The 15,351-nt window shown below is 37.7% G+C and overlaps 1 long non-coding RNA gene across 7 annotated transcripts in view; it reads left to right on the top strand.

The window, feature by feature from the left end:
- LOC132429609 (uncharacterized) overlaps positions 1-15,351 on the top strand; it is a 44,516-nt gene that overhangs the window by 13,528 nt on the left and 15,637 nt on the right. For 6 of the 7 annotated variants that reach the window (XR_009520367.1, XR_009520370.1, XR_009520372.1 and 3 more), the window contains exon 3: positions 4,463-4,644. This is a non-coding gene — a long non-coding RNA (uncharacterized lncRNA). The remainder of the gene's footprint in view (positions 1-4,462; positions 4,645-15,351) is intronic. The other variant, XR_009520368.1, reaches the window with a different exon arrangement.

Here is a 15,351-nt window from a genome sequence, read left to right on the forward strand (position 1 = left end):
TATTCATCAGTCATATTGGTCTGTAATTTTCTTTTTTGTAGTATCTTTGTCTGGTTTTGGTATCAGGGTGATGGTGGCCTCATAGAATGATATTGGGAGTGTTCCTTCCTCTGCAATTTTTTGGAAGAGTTTGGGAAGGATGGGTGTTAGCTCTTCTCTAAATGTTTGATAGAATTCACCTGTGAAGCCATCTGGTACTGGACATTTGTTTGTTGGAAGGTTTTTAATCACAGTTTCAATTTCATTACTTGTGATTGGTCTTTCATATTTTCTATTTCTTCCTGGTTTAATCTTGAAAGGTTATACCTTTCTAAGAATTTGTCCATTTCTTCCAGGTTGTCCATTTTATTGGCATAGAGTTGCTTGTAGTAGTCTCATAAGATGCTTTGATTTCTGTGGTGTCTATTGTAACTTCTCCTTTTTCATTTCTAATTTTATTGATTTGAGTCCTCTCCCTCTTTTTCTTGATGAGTCTGGCTAATAGTTTATCAATTTTGTTTATCTTCTCAAAGAACCAGATTTTAGTTTTATTGATCTTTGTTATTGTTTTCTTTGTTTCTATTTTATTTCTTTCTGCTCTGATCTTTATGATTTCTTTCCTTCTGCTAACTTTGGGTTTTGTTTGTTCTTCTTGCTCTAGTTCCTTTAGGTGTAACATTAGATTATTTATTTGAGATATTTCTTCTTTCTTGAGGTAGGTTTGTATAGCTATAAACTTTACTCTTGGAACTGCTTTTGCTGCATCCCATAGGTTTTGGATCATCGTGCTTTCATTGTCATTTGTCTCCTGGTATTTTTTGATTTCCTCTTTGATTTCTTCAGTGATCTCTTGGTTATTTAATAACGTAGTGTTTAGCCTCCATATGTTTGTGTTTGTTACGGTTTTTTCCCTGTAATTGATTTGTAATCTCATAGCATTGTGGTCAGAAAAGATGGTTGATATGATTTCAATTTTCTGAAATTTACTGAGGCTTGATTTGTGACCCAGGATGTGATATATCCTGGAGAATGTTCCATGCACACTTGAGAAGAAAGTGTAATCTGCTGTTTTTGATGGAATGTCCTATAAATATCAATGAAATCTATCTGTTCTATTGTGTCATTTAAAGCTTCTGTTTCCTTATTTATTTTCATTTTGCATGATCTGTCCATTGGTGTAAGTGAGGTGTTAAAGTCCCCCACTATTATTGTGTTCCTGTTGATTTCCTCTTTTAGAGCTGTTAGCAGTTGCCTTATGTATTGAGGTGCTCCTATGTTGGGTGCATATGTATTTATAATTGCTATATCTTCTTCTTCAATTGATCCCTTGATCATCATGTAGTGTCCTTCCTTGTCTCTTGTAACATTCTTTATTTTAAAGTCATTTTATCTGATATGAGTATTGCTACTCCAGCTTTCTCTTGATTTCCATTTGCATGGAATATTTTCTTCCATCCCCTCACTTTCAGTCAGTATGTGTCCCTAGGTCCGAAGTGGGTCTCTTGTAGACAGAATATATATGGGTATTGTTTTTGTATCCATTCAGCGAGCCTGTGTCTTTTGGTTGGAGCATTTAATCCATTCATGTTTAAGGTAATTATTGATATGTATGTTCCTATGACCATTTTCTTAATTGTTTTGTGTTTGTTTTCGTAGGTTCTTATCTTGTCTTGTATTTCCCACTTAGAAAAGTTCCTTTAGCATTTGTTGTAGAGCTGGTTTGGTGATGTTGAACTCTTAGCTTTTGCTTGTGTGTAAAGCTTTTGATTTCTCCACCGAACCTGAATGAGATCCTTGCCGGGTAGAGTAATCTTGACTGTAGGTTCTTCCCTTTCATCACTTTAAGTATATCATGCCACTCCCTTCTGGCTTGTAGAGTTTCTGCTGAGAAATCAGCTGTTTACCTTATGGGAGTTCCCTTGTATGTTATTTGTCGTTTTTCCCTTGCTGCTTTCAATAAGTTTTCTTTGTCTTTAATTTTTGCTAATTTGATTACTATGTGTCTCGGTGTGTTTCTCCTTGGGTTTATCCTGTATGGGACTCTCTGTGCCTCCTGGACTTGGGTGGCTATTTCCTTTACCATGTTAGGGAAATTTTTGAGTAGAATCTCTTCAAATATTTTCTTGGGTCCTTTCTCTCTCTCTTCTCCTTCTGGGACCCCTATAATATGAATGTTGTTGCATTTAATGTTGTCCCTGTGGTCTCTTAGGCTGTCTTCATTGCTTTTCATTCTTTTTCCTTTATTCTGTTCCACAGCAGTGAACAGTGAATTCCACCATTCTCTCTTCCAGGTCACTTATCCGTTCTGCCTCAGTTATTCTGCTATTGATTCCTTCTAGTGTAGTTTTCAGTTCAGTTATTATATTGTCCATCTCTGTTTGTTTGTTCTTTAATTCTTCTAGGTCTTTTTAAACATTTCTCACATTTTCTTGATCTTTGTCTCCATTCTTTTTCCGAGGTCCTGGATCATCTTCACTATCATTATTCTGAATTCTTTTTCTGGAAGGTTGCCTATCTCCACTCATTTAGTTGTTTTTCTGGGGTCTTATCTTGTTCCTTCATCTGGTACATAGACCTCTGCCTTTTCATCTTATCTATCTTTCTGTGAATGTGGTTTTTGTTCCACAGGCTGCAGGATTGTAGTTCTTCTCACTTCTGCTGTCTGTCCTCTGGTGGATGAGGCTATCTAAGAGGATTGTGCAAGTTTCCTGGTGGGAGGGACTGGTCTCTGACATTTTCCAGTTCTTTGACTACCTGGTAAGTTTCTTCACCTTTCTGGTCTCTGAAAGCTTTCTCATCTGAAAATAAGGATAGCAAAAGAAGATGATCCCCATAAACACTTCAGCTCTAACTTCTGATGATTTTATTCCCTCCTCTTGCTACTCCTTAGGGCATAGAAAGGAGTTCCTTCCCTCCAGTGGTGACTGGGAAGTCAGCTCACATGAGAATTCTGGGTACATTTTACACACTCAATTTTATTCTAAATGAGGGCTTTCATGGATTGTGACCTACTGTGAAGCTGGAAAACCTTCAGGTTCTCATTGCCACACCATCTCCAGATGTTGGTTGACATGTGTGAAATTCCTTTTCCCTCTAGAGAATTCCATTTTTATTTTAAAAATGTTGCAAAAAATTTGTTTAAGATGTCAATATGTAAATATGATACTTTTAGCAACAGTCATTTTGGGGGTTTCATTCTCACTGGGAAATGAATTATGTACCTTAGGTATTTCTGAATACTAATCTGAATATTCTTTCTCTTTGTTACCAGTTCTCTGTTCTTGCCTACCCATCCACCTACCTAAAACTCATACAGATTAATCTTTTATTTAAGGTGTTACAAGCAGCCTGCAATCACAAACCACTTGTAGAAGACTCAGACACTGTTGTTGTATGAGTGCCTCATTTATCTCTTTTTGTGAATATTTATGCATTGGTTGATATACACATTTCATATGGTTCTTTTTTATTTAACATCTTTATTGGAGTATAATTCCTTCACAGTGATGTGTTAGTTTCTGCTTTACAACAAAGTGAATCAGCTATACATATATGTATATCCCCATATCTCCTCCCTCTTGTATCTCCCTCCCACCCTCCCTATCCCACCCCTCTAGGTGGACACAAAGCACCGAGCTGATCTCCCTGTGCTATGCAGCTGCTTCCCACTAGCTATCTATTTACATTTGGTAGTTCTTTTGATGGTGAGGGTCCAGCAGTCTCAAACCATTCCTTTGTAATTCTCTTACTATGGATTAAGCCATATAGTAGTATCTTTGAGAATAACCTCAATTAGACGGAGCCCTTAACACTTAGAGCCAATAATCCACTACCCAATATACATGAACCAAGTTTACAAATGTTTTTGTAGAATTTATTCATTCCTGAAACATATGTTGCGTATTTACTAAGCGCTTTGCACTGTTGATGGTCTGAGATTTAGACAACAAATAGTACACCGGGTAGCCTGGGCACAGCACGAATAGGTATGGACACAGCAAAGTGATGGACGTTGCAGTGGAGTTATGTCAGTGGGCAGTGGGGAGCTAGAGGAAGGCAAGCCTAAGCCATCTGGGGGAGCCCAAGAAGGCTTCACAAAGATTTACAAAGTTACCCTTGATCTGCATTTCAAAGAAAAAGTCAGCAAGTTTGGATGGGAGGTTGGGAGAGTATTTCAGGCAAAGGGGGCAGCAGAGGCAAAGAAACAGAGACACAGAACTGTATATTAAACTGGAGAACTGCCTGTGTGTGGTTTGTGCTTATTCGTTAGTGAGGGGGTGATACACTGGGAGGTGAGACTGAATTAACGTCACCCAATTGATTTCTCTTTGAAACTTATAAAATGTTCTCTTGCCTCTCCCTCTTCATGTATTTTGATAACTTTTCAAGGGTCAGTTCAAGTGTTTCTTAGAGAACTATTCTTCATGATCTTTGTTTCAGTGACTCATTTCTACTCTTTATTTATATGTTGGTGGTTTGACAGGTACATGGGCTCTTGCCTCAGCTAAACAGTTCCACTGGGTCATGTTTGTACTTAGCAGTCACATTGAAATGTTATTATTCAATATATAGAGGATGGAAGGAAGAAAAGAAGAGAAGAACAGAGGGAGGGAGGAAACAATGGAGAATTCTACCTACTGTACTTCCTTAGCAGCATCATATGAGGTAATGTATGAAATGTTCCATCCAATTCGGAGGGTTTCCAGGTCCCCGAGGTTGAGTACCCGTGTCTTGTTCTGCCTGACAGCCTAGGACTGATCTATTTGCAGACTTTTAGTGCTCTGGTTGCTCAAAACAACATCACATGGCTCTGTGCAAAGTACGGTGCCCATGGGTTTATGGAGGCATATATGCCAAAGTTGAGAGTCTGATTGAAAACTTAGCAGTCCTGTGTGGTGTCTTACAGTACTTTGCATTTTGAAAGAAACTCATGACATAGCTATATGGAGCTATATGGAGTTTGGTTGTCATGGTTATTGTAAACTTCCATGAGTGTCATATTGTGTTATTCATATGCAGGTTATTTATACAGTCATTCTACCCACTATTCTTAAAAGCTGATATGATTTAAAGATACCACTGAATCTTTACGGTTCTCTTTCATTCTTGTATCTGCAATCAAAGCCAGATGCACTAGCATCTGTTTTCCTTTGTTAATGCCAAATGTGACTTCCAAAAGTCAACTTTCTTTTGACTTTTTTCCTCAAATCATACTTTAGGGCTTCAAGAAAACATGGAGGCCACCAAACCAATACTCACTCTTTACAGCTGAGGAAACAACTCCAAGCTCACATGGTGTTAGTGGAAGAATGCTAAGTCTTCTTGTTTCTATGTCTTTTCAGATAAATCATATTATACTTGAAAGTAGAGTCATTTTAAAAATTTGGTTTAGTTCAGAAAGTTTTCATGAAGTATGAAGTTGCTTGATATAATAATTATTTATATTGTTACAATTTTATCTATAATAATTATCTATTTTAATTTTATCTATAATAATTTTATCTATAATATTTTTTATCTATAATAATTTTATCTATAATAATTCATCAAATTATCTATAATAATTCATCTATAATAATAATAATTTCATCTATAATAAATATATATCTATATATAATAGATGTAATCTATTAGATATTATATTATCTATTATCTATTAGATATAATCTAATAGATAATATATCTATAATAAATATCTATATAGATAAAAAACATTTTATCTATAATAATTCATCAAATCATTATAAGCTTACTTTACAAAGTAATTCCACATTAATCATTTTGTTGTGTCTTATTCATACTCATTTGAAGAACACAGGTAGATATATCTCTATTATTATCTCATGTCCCAGATGATCACATTGAAGTTCAAGGATTTGTGGCCTCGCTCAATGTCACATAGCTAGTAAAAGTAGGTGCCAATATATAAATATACGTCTTCTGACTCCAAGCTTACTCCAATCCACCAAAAGTATTATTTAAATCAAAGTATTAATTGTCTACAGAAAGTAAACTTGAAGAAATAGGTTGGTCAGTTTTAAGCTATTTCTTTGCTTGGAAGCAGAGGTGATAATTTTCATTCTCTTTAAAGCACTTGTTGATGGTGAAACTGGACACTTCCTGTGTCTCTTGAATTGAAATTTCATTATTTAATTCGAAGTATTAATTTGAAGTATTGTTAATCCTCAAGACATTAGATACAGTCAAGACATTAGATACAGTCATGTTTACACATAATTTTGTAAGCTTAGTTCAGAGTTAGATGTAACATAATTGTTTTTAGGTTCTCTGTGCTAATGCTTCTATCCATCAGAGCGATAATTGAGGAGTCCTCTATATGTATCATATGCATGGACTTCCTCAAATTATCAACACGGCACTTAGCTTTCTTACCTTGGAAATCTCTTAGTTCTTTTACAATATTGCAACAGTACAACTTCCAGAGGAAAATGTAATTTTGATCATTTTGTGTTTTTATGAAGAAATGATTATTATTAAATGTTGGTTCTATTTATGTTGAGTTACTGTTAAAATGCCATATAGGGACTATTTAATTATATGCTACATCCTCTTAAAAACACTTGAAAATAGGATCACATATGCTATAGATTAATAATATATAAGTACATATATATTACTTATATATTATTTATATATTTCTTCAACCACGGTTGAAGAAAAATCAACTGTGGTTGAAGAATGATGCATGATGCTTGAAAAAGAGAAGAAAGAAGGAAAATTTCCCCCAATTCAGCATTTTTTATTCTTCTACAATCATATTCTTTTCTAAATCAAGAAGATTCTTGGAATTTGTATTATTGAATACTTTTTTTTTAAGCTGAGGAAACTACAGATCTAAGTGTTTTGCCCAAAATCACACAGTCAATTGGTAGCAGCACCAAAACCAGAACATAGTTAGTTTTCAACTATGTGCCAGAATCCCCCCAGCCCCTGACTTCCTTAATAACCTATTACTTAATAATTTAATTTCACTTGAACTTCTCCTTTTCAATCCCCAGAGTAGATTATATTACAAAAAAGAGGAAGTTCTGAAAGCATATATTTATGATCAAATTTTAATTTTCCTTTTTTATATAGCATCTAGCAGTGTGCTCATCCAATGTGCATTGCAAATAACTATCATAAATATTGTAAACACCTGATTAAACTTTCTCTTTTATCACTCCAAAGAAAGACATAGGTGGGGGACCCATGCGAGCATCTCCCCACACCATGGTTAGATTATTGGCTAGTACAACTCTGAGCCCTTCTCCCCACTCCCAATCATTCCCAGCCACCATATCCTATGCTTTTCCAATCCAGCTGACAAGACCATCTTCCTAAAGTCTTTTAAGTTCTCAGAACAAAATCCTCAGTGATTCATTTCAAGAAACATTAAATCTAAATTTCTCTAACAAGGTTCTACAAATCTAACTCTATTCACTAGTATTGTGATGGAGAGGGAAGGTATGCATGAGACAATTTTTTTTCACTTCTTATTTTTAAAATAATTTTTATTGGAGTATAGTTGCTTTATACTGTATTAGTTTCTACTGTACAGCAAAGTGAATCTGCTGTAGGTATACATATATCGCCTCTTTTTTGGATTTCCTTCCCATTTAGGTCACCACAGAACACTGAGTAGAGTTCTCTGAGCTATACAGTAGGTTCTCATTAGTTATCTATTTTATACTTAGTATCAATAGTGTATATATGTGGATCCAAATCTCACTTCTTTTTAAAAGTTTTATTGAAATATATATAGTTGATTTACAATGTTGTGTTACTTTCCAGTATACAGCAAAGTGGTTCAGCTGTATAGATAGATAGATAGATAGACAGATATAAAAATATATATATTCCTTTTTTACATTCTCTTCCATTATAGGTTATTACAAATTATTGCATATAGTTCCCTATGCTATACAGTAGGTCCTTGTTGTTTATCTATTTTATATATAGTAATGTGTATATTTTAATCCAAAACTCCCAATTTATCCTTTCCTCCCCTCCCCTTTGGTAACCACAAGTTTTTGCTATGTCTGAGTCTATTTCTGTTTTGAAAATAAGTTCATTTGTATCATTTTTTAATATTCCACATATAAGTGATATCATATGATATTTGTCTTTCTCTGTGTGACTTACTTCACTTAGTATGATAATCTCTAGGTCCATCCATGTTGCTGCAAATGGCATTATTTCATTCTTTTTATGGCTGAGTAGTATTCCATTGTATATATGTACCACATCTTCTTTATCTATTCCTCTGTCAATGGACAGAGGTTGCTTCCACGTGTGTGAGGCAATTTTTAAAATTTTAAGCTGTGGAGGAGTAAGAACTGCTTGTGTGTAGGGGGCGTTGATCTTAATATTGAAGTCAGAGGCATAATCCATGAGGACGGGGGGCAATCAGAAGCAACAGAGGCAAGAGGCAGTCTTTTCCTCAGAGAAGAAGCTTGAGCTGTCAGAACACTCCTCTTGGAGGAAAAAAAGCACAGGTGGAGGCTCCCAAGAGCTCTTTTCCCTATAGTGACGAGGCCACCTGGCAGTTGCTGAGGACTGGGACCCTGACACCTCAGTCACATGCAGTTGCACCAAGTAAAACGCACACTTTACCTTACTTCTTAATCTCCAGAATTTTCCTGAACAAGTTTCACTGAATTCTTGATCTGTAACAGTTTTAGGCTGTTTGAAAATTTTCTCTTGATCTGCGTACTTCTTAAAGCAACATTAAGTAGAAGCCACCCCAGTTCAGTCTTTTACCGTGAGACCAAACATACCTTTTTTAGGTACTTGTTGGGATGGTTCTTTGAACAAGTCAAAAAAGAAGGATGCTCTCTGAGGTTATGAAGACAGTGCAAGTGTGTCAGGGACAGACTTAGAATGAACACGCTGTGGCATTCTGAACTAAATTCAAGGCGATCTCTATTCAAAGGCACTTTAAGAATTATGCATGACAATCAATTGTAACGTAAAAGGAATCTCTTAACACTTCTGTTAATAATTATTTTATCTAAAATTAAAATAAAACATGATTTAGGTTTATTCATATTTACACAAATGTATATGTTAATATCACATATGTATAATATGTACTTCCAATGTATGAACACATTTGGATGAATGTATATATTCAGTGAATATACATATTGTTCATATATTGGAAATACATTCGCCAAAATTTCCACTGATGGGTTGAAGCATTGAGGAAATTTGAAAACTGTTGCTCTAGCCCTTCTCCTTATCTGCTTATGAAACCTGAGGAGCTATTCACCTCAGTATTTTGCAATGACACAAGTAGGTTAGAGATGAATTTGTTTACCCCCCAGAATAGCTATAAATGTGGTTGTAAAGACAATGTGGGTTTGCTGTAATCAGTGAAACTGAGGAAGCAAAGAGAGGATACTAAAATATCTTGCTTTTGTCCTAGAATGTTGTCAATAGACAACAACAATTTTTTAAAAAGCAAAAACTGAGGCCCAGAGAGGTTTACTAAATTGCTTAAGATAACAGATCTTATTACAAGCAAAGTAAGCATTTGAATTCAGGACTATTTGTCTTTAAATCTTGCCTCTTGCTATAAGAACTTGCTGCATTTTTTCTTTTCTTTATATTATTCTAGGACATCATGGCCTTTTTCTCCATCCTTTCCTTTATCCAAATTCTCTTTATCCTTCAAGACTCAGCCCCTATTCTCTATGAAGCTTTCACTGATGATTCCAGTGCTTATTAATCAATCTCTTTTCCAAACTCCCGGTGTGAGCTTCATTTGCTGAGGGTTCACTCTGTGACAGATACACAGACATTTAAAAGTATCTCCTCACACATCATTATGAGTCATTGTGATAGGCAGAATAATGGCTCCCAAAGATGTCCCCACCCTAATCCCTGGAACCTATGAATATATTACTTGGCAAAAGGAATTTTGCAAATTAAGGTGATGGACCTTAAAAAAGAGGGGTTATCCTGGATTATTTGGCTGGGCCCAGTCTAATCACATGAGCCCTTAAAAGTGGAAAAAGAAGACACTAAAGGCAATCAGAGATGTGACAGAAGAAGATGCAGGAGAGATCCACAGCATGAAAGGGACGTGACCCACTGTTAGTATCTTTGAAGATACAGTAAGGGGGGCCACACGCCAAGGAATATATCTGGTGTCTAGAACCTGGGAGCAGCCCTCAAATGACAGCAAAGGAAGGAAGACCCTAGTCCTACAACTGTAAGAATCTGAATTCTGCCCATATCCTGAATGAGCAGGAATGCATTCTCCCTTAGAGCTTTTAGAAAGGAATGCAGGCTTGTGGACACTTTGATTTCCACCTGGTGGGATCCGGAGCCCAGAATCCAGCCAAGCCCACCTGGGCTTTTGACCTAGATAACTGTGAGATAATAAATGTGTGTTGTCTTACGTTGCTAAATTTGTATAATTTGTTACAGCAGCAGAAAACTAATACAGTTGTTACCTACAATTTCCAAGTAAAAATTTGAGCCATAGAAGAGTTATGCTCACACAACTCCCAAGTGTCTGAACTGACTCAAATATACTCTACTTCCTCTTGAATGGACATGTTACATAGGCTCTTCTACTCTCTACTCAAGGGAGAGAACAATATCTTAAATATTTTATGCATCTATCTTCTCTATATTACCTGCTGTAGTCTTGGACACACAGACATCCTAGAGGGTGGACATTTGATGAGCTTTCCAGATGCCCCATCAGTGAAGGACTCAATATCCTGACAGCTGAGAGGGTTGTCAGTCGTGACTGTGAATCACAAGCCCCTTCAGAGATCATCCCAGCTATGGCGCCACCTTGCCCAAACACACGCTCTTTGCGGGGTGGCCCACATGAAATCTCTAGTACATGTCAGGGCATGAAGATCTGGCTGTGTTGACCCAAGTTGGGACAATGCTGAAGGATCCTTATAACTACAGAGCTCCCCATGGGGTCAGCTGAGACTGTTGTTAAGTTTACCTTGCATATCCATTTCTCCCTACCCCATCCTGTTTCCATCTCCTTCCTTCCACAGGCCCATAGGTGTGGATCCCAAGGGTACTTTTTACTAAACATTTTGCAAGTTAATCTGCTTCTCAGAATCTGCTTCCCAGGGAAACTAACCTGTGACATCTAACTTTTGGTTGGTTAGCATATCTAAATGTTAGATAAAGTTTATTTTACCTATTAATTTAGGTAAAATATTAGCTCCTTGCCACAAATTTCCAAAGTGTGCAGAAGACCTATTGGAATTGTTCTTGTAACTTCTATACCTCATTTGATGAACTTGAGGGCTGCAGATGGCAAATTTTATAAATAGCCTCACTTTGGTCAGTGTTTTAATATGCACGTGTAATATAATAAAGTAGGGTGCAATATAAGAAACGAGGCAGTATTCTTACACGAGGCTTGCATCAGGCACTAGAGGGATAGAGGTACATTAGCATACTTAAACAAAAGCCACAAATTTCATGATGAGCTGGGAGAATTATATAGAAATTTGATGAATACCTACCCTATTTTCCTCCCTGCCTCTGCAGCCTTGCTGCCATGTTCCTGGCCTGTGAGTTAATTTACTTGCAGGTGTTAAAACAAAAAGAGTTTCTTCAGCTGTGACTTTTTTCTTTCTTTTAGAAATCACCAAAGCCGGGCTTCCCTGGTGGTACAGTGGTTGAGAGTCCACCTGCCGATGCAGGGGACACAGGTTCGTGCCCCGGTCCAGGAAGATCCCACATGCCGCGGAGTGGCTGGGCCCGTGAGCCATGGCCGCTGAGCCTGCGCGTCCGGAGCCTGTGCTCTGCAACAGGAGAGGCCACAACAGTGAGAGGCCCGTGTACTGCAAAAAAAAAAATCACCAAAGCCATCTTCCTGGTACCCATGATGAGTTCTCTCACCTCCTGGCCTTTGTACTTGTTCTATGATCTCTGTACCTCCTGCCTTCCAGGAATTCACTGGCCACAAGGTAGCCTTCTGCTGTTTTCCAGTAACCTTATGTGCTCTTAAAATTTGTGGTCCAGAAGTGAAACCCTCTTAAGTGTCATAGCTTGAGATAACTGCTTCTTTTATTCTCGTTGTTGTAATCTTTCCTTTCTCCCTCTACCATTTTTTAAGAGTCCCCTTTAAATTCCCTTGGGAACATTTCTTCTCACCATCTCTTCAAGGGCCTCTCTTTCCTATAGTACAACTTTATTAGATATTTTATATAAGTTTTCCCCTGGAGTATTGCAGTTCATCATTAGGCTTTTATTACATTCAGTTTCTATTGGTATTCATTTCATCTACTTTTACCAGTGTTTTATGCCACAAAAAATCGTACTAAGCACAGTGATCTTTTTTTTTTTTTTTTTTTTTTTTTTGCGATACACGGGCCTCTCACTGCTGTGGCCTCTCCCGTTGCAGAGCACAGGCTCCGGACGCGCAGGCTCAGCGGCCATGGCTCACGGGCCCAGCCGCTCCACGGCATCTGGGATCTTCCCGGACCAGGGCACGAACCCATGTCCCCTGCATCGGCAGGCGGACTCTCAACCACTGAGCCACCAGGGAAGCCCCATAGTGATCTTTTTAACTCTAAGAACTCTAAGGTATCATTGGAATGGGTGACAGGCTTAGAGTCAGTGAAGAAGAACTTTTAACAACATATAGGTCTTTGATGCAGTGGTGAGCACTTGTCCCATTGTACAATAAGGATGGAGAATCCTCAGACCTCAAGTCAAAGTCCACATTTAAATCCTAACTCTCAGCTCCCTAGGATGCATACAGACATCCTTGCCCTTTGAACACAATGCTTCCCATAATAGTTGTTTTGCAGTGAATGCACATTTCCTGGGGAATTGAGGTTGCTTGCTAGCTAGCCTTCTAATGCCTTCTACAATAAGTACATCTTCATGGGCAAAGTTGTTGCCTTTTGTTTCCAGTGTCGAAGCACAGGCAGGACTGTAAGTCATCAGGATAGCATCCTAAAAGCACCTCTGTTTCTTCCTGTTGGCATCATATCCCAGCAGACTAAATTTTATCTGTTATTTCATCTTATACTTGGGAAATCCATTCTGCAAATGATATATCTCAACCGGAGCCAAACACAAGCAATCAAACTCAGACATATATTCTTAATTCCACTTCACCCCTTGATACAGCCATTTTGGCCAGATTTACACTGTGATGAATGTCTGCTTGTGTTCTGTTTATTCGCCATTGTCTCAGTTATCTACAACTTTAAGATTCATTAAATTATCTTTTGCTTATTTCTCCTGTTCACCTGTATGCAGTCTATGTTTCACTCATTTCCTGATAACATCTCTACAAATATTTTACTTCAAATTGCCATGGATAAATTTGGTCAGTGGCCTTATTGCTTCTATCAAATTCTCTTCCCACTCTTCATGCTCCAGCTCCCTTTCCATGGATAAATTGAATGCAGCAGGCACGAGCTACTGAGTACGGGTGCTGCTGACATGCTGGAATCCTGGAGGCACCAAGCTGGCGCCCAGTATAGTCTTCAAAGACAATGACCTGAAGTTGAGCTGCATTTCTCATGGAGGAGTGGGGAGAGTACCTCTCTCTTAATTTTAGTATGACCGTTCCACATGACCATAAAACATTTATGTTTGTTTCTCAATAATTTACAAAGTTTATAGTGAAATAGCTCTTTTAGTGTTTTATTTATACCACGTCTTAGCAAAACTATGAGTCCATAGGACATTGAACAAGAGACAAATCTGAGAGTGAAACTAATCTAAGTGTAGATAGCTAACAGTCAAAATGTTTCTTGATGGAGTTCAATTCAGATTAATAGTCAACAAAACCTGTTTGCTTAGGTCTCTCCTTTATGATAAGTGCAGTCTAGCCCCACTCCTAAGGGAAACTAGCTGAAATTCATGAATTGAAAGGTAGGGGTAGAGCATGAAGGAGATCTAGATGGAAAGTGACCTTGGAGGAAGTCATAGGAGCCTGAGAAGAAGGACAGATAGAGGGGTGGTATGAGTAGAGACCCAGAATCATCAAGAGACTGCCAAGTACATTTCAGTCACCAGTGCTCACAGCTCCATGGATGCCAGAGAAAGCTTGTAGTCCTATGCTTGTGACCATTTGCAGAGGTACTGCACATCACCTATGTGAGGTTCCGTGTTATCTGATCTCAGAACTCTTAGACCGGATAGCCCATCATCACCTACTTGCTTCAAGTCTGAGAACCTTCGGGGAGAGTTGCTGATCAGCCAGAAGATTTGTTGAGTACACCTGAGCTACCTGTGCTGTGGCTACTCCTCTCTTAACTGTCCAGGACACTCCTAAGCCCTGGAAACAGAGCATGGTGTCCTTGAACAGTAGTGGTTTGGAAAGGTATTCCCATTCCACCCTCAGCACTAGCATGTGGAAAGAACATGACTGTAATTAAAATGAAGTCCATTACACAAATATTATTTACAAATTCTAACTCTTCCTGAAGCAACTAAGAGCATTACATTTGCTTTGAATTTTGAAAGATTAAGATTTGTTCTCACCAACGTGCATCATGTTCTATTTGAACTGACAATTTTAGCGTTGGCTTTAATCTTGTTTGAATCTGAAGTGGGGTTTCTTTCAACCTTACCCTCACTGAAAGGAGAAAAATATGACCGTAAAAGCAAGTGTAGCACCTTTGTGTTTATCTGATTACCATGTCAATGTACAAGAAATCAAAGAGTGTGGCAAATCGAATACAACATAAGGCAGATTAAGTTTTTATTAAAATTTAATTTCTTGGCAATAGTTGTTTCTCCCTGGAGAGTTACAGTCTGCCATTTAAGACTTAATCTAATGCTTTTATAAATCTTCTCTTCCTTCTTTCCTTCTTTAGTTCTTTTTTCTTTCTTCCTCCCTCCCTCCCTTCTCCCTTTCTTCCTTCTTTCCTTCCTTCCCTTCCTTCCTTCCTTTCTTTCTCTCTCTTTCTTTCTTTCTTTCTTTCTTTCTTTCTCTCTCTCTCTTTCTCTCTTTCTCCCTTTCTTTCTTTCTTCCAAATATGACTGCTTGCTGGACAATGCAAGTGACACCCTTGAGCTTAACTATGGTCATTACTCTAGTTCTTGTTAGCCTGAAATGCAGAATACTTAAATGAAAATTTTTACTTATTTTCAATATCCTCAAGAAGCCCCCTCCATTAATTCACTTATTGTACAAACATTGATTTTGTACCTACTTTGCATCACACTTGCAAAAGGTGCTGAGGATACACAGTGAGTAGGGCATAGACTATGGTATCAAACAGCCCATAGTCTGTTGGGGGCTAGGAACATGGACGATAATAGGCTATGTCTGTGCAGTCCTAAGAGGATGGCCTTGTTGAGTTTGTAGTAGTTACTAAATAAATGTTTATTACATGGATGTTACTGAAAGATTTGGTT

The sequence above is a fragment of the Delphinus delphis genome, chromosome 8 (genome assembly GCF_949987515.2).
Source record: "Delphinus delphis chromosome 8, mDelDel1.2, whole genome shotgun sequence".
In the NCBI taxonomy this organism is placed as follows: domain Eukaryota; kingdom Metazoa; phylum Chordata; class Mammalia; order Artiodactyla; family Delphinidae; genus Delphinus; species Delphinus delphis.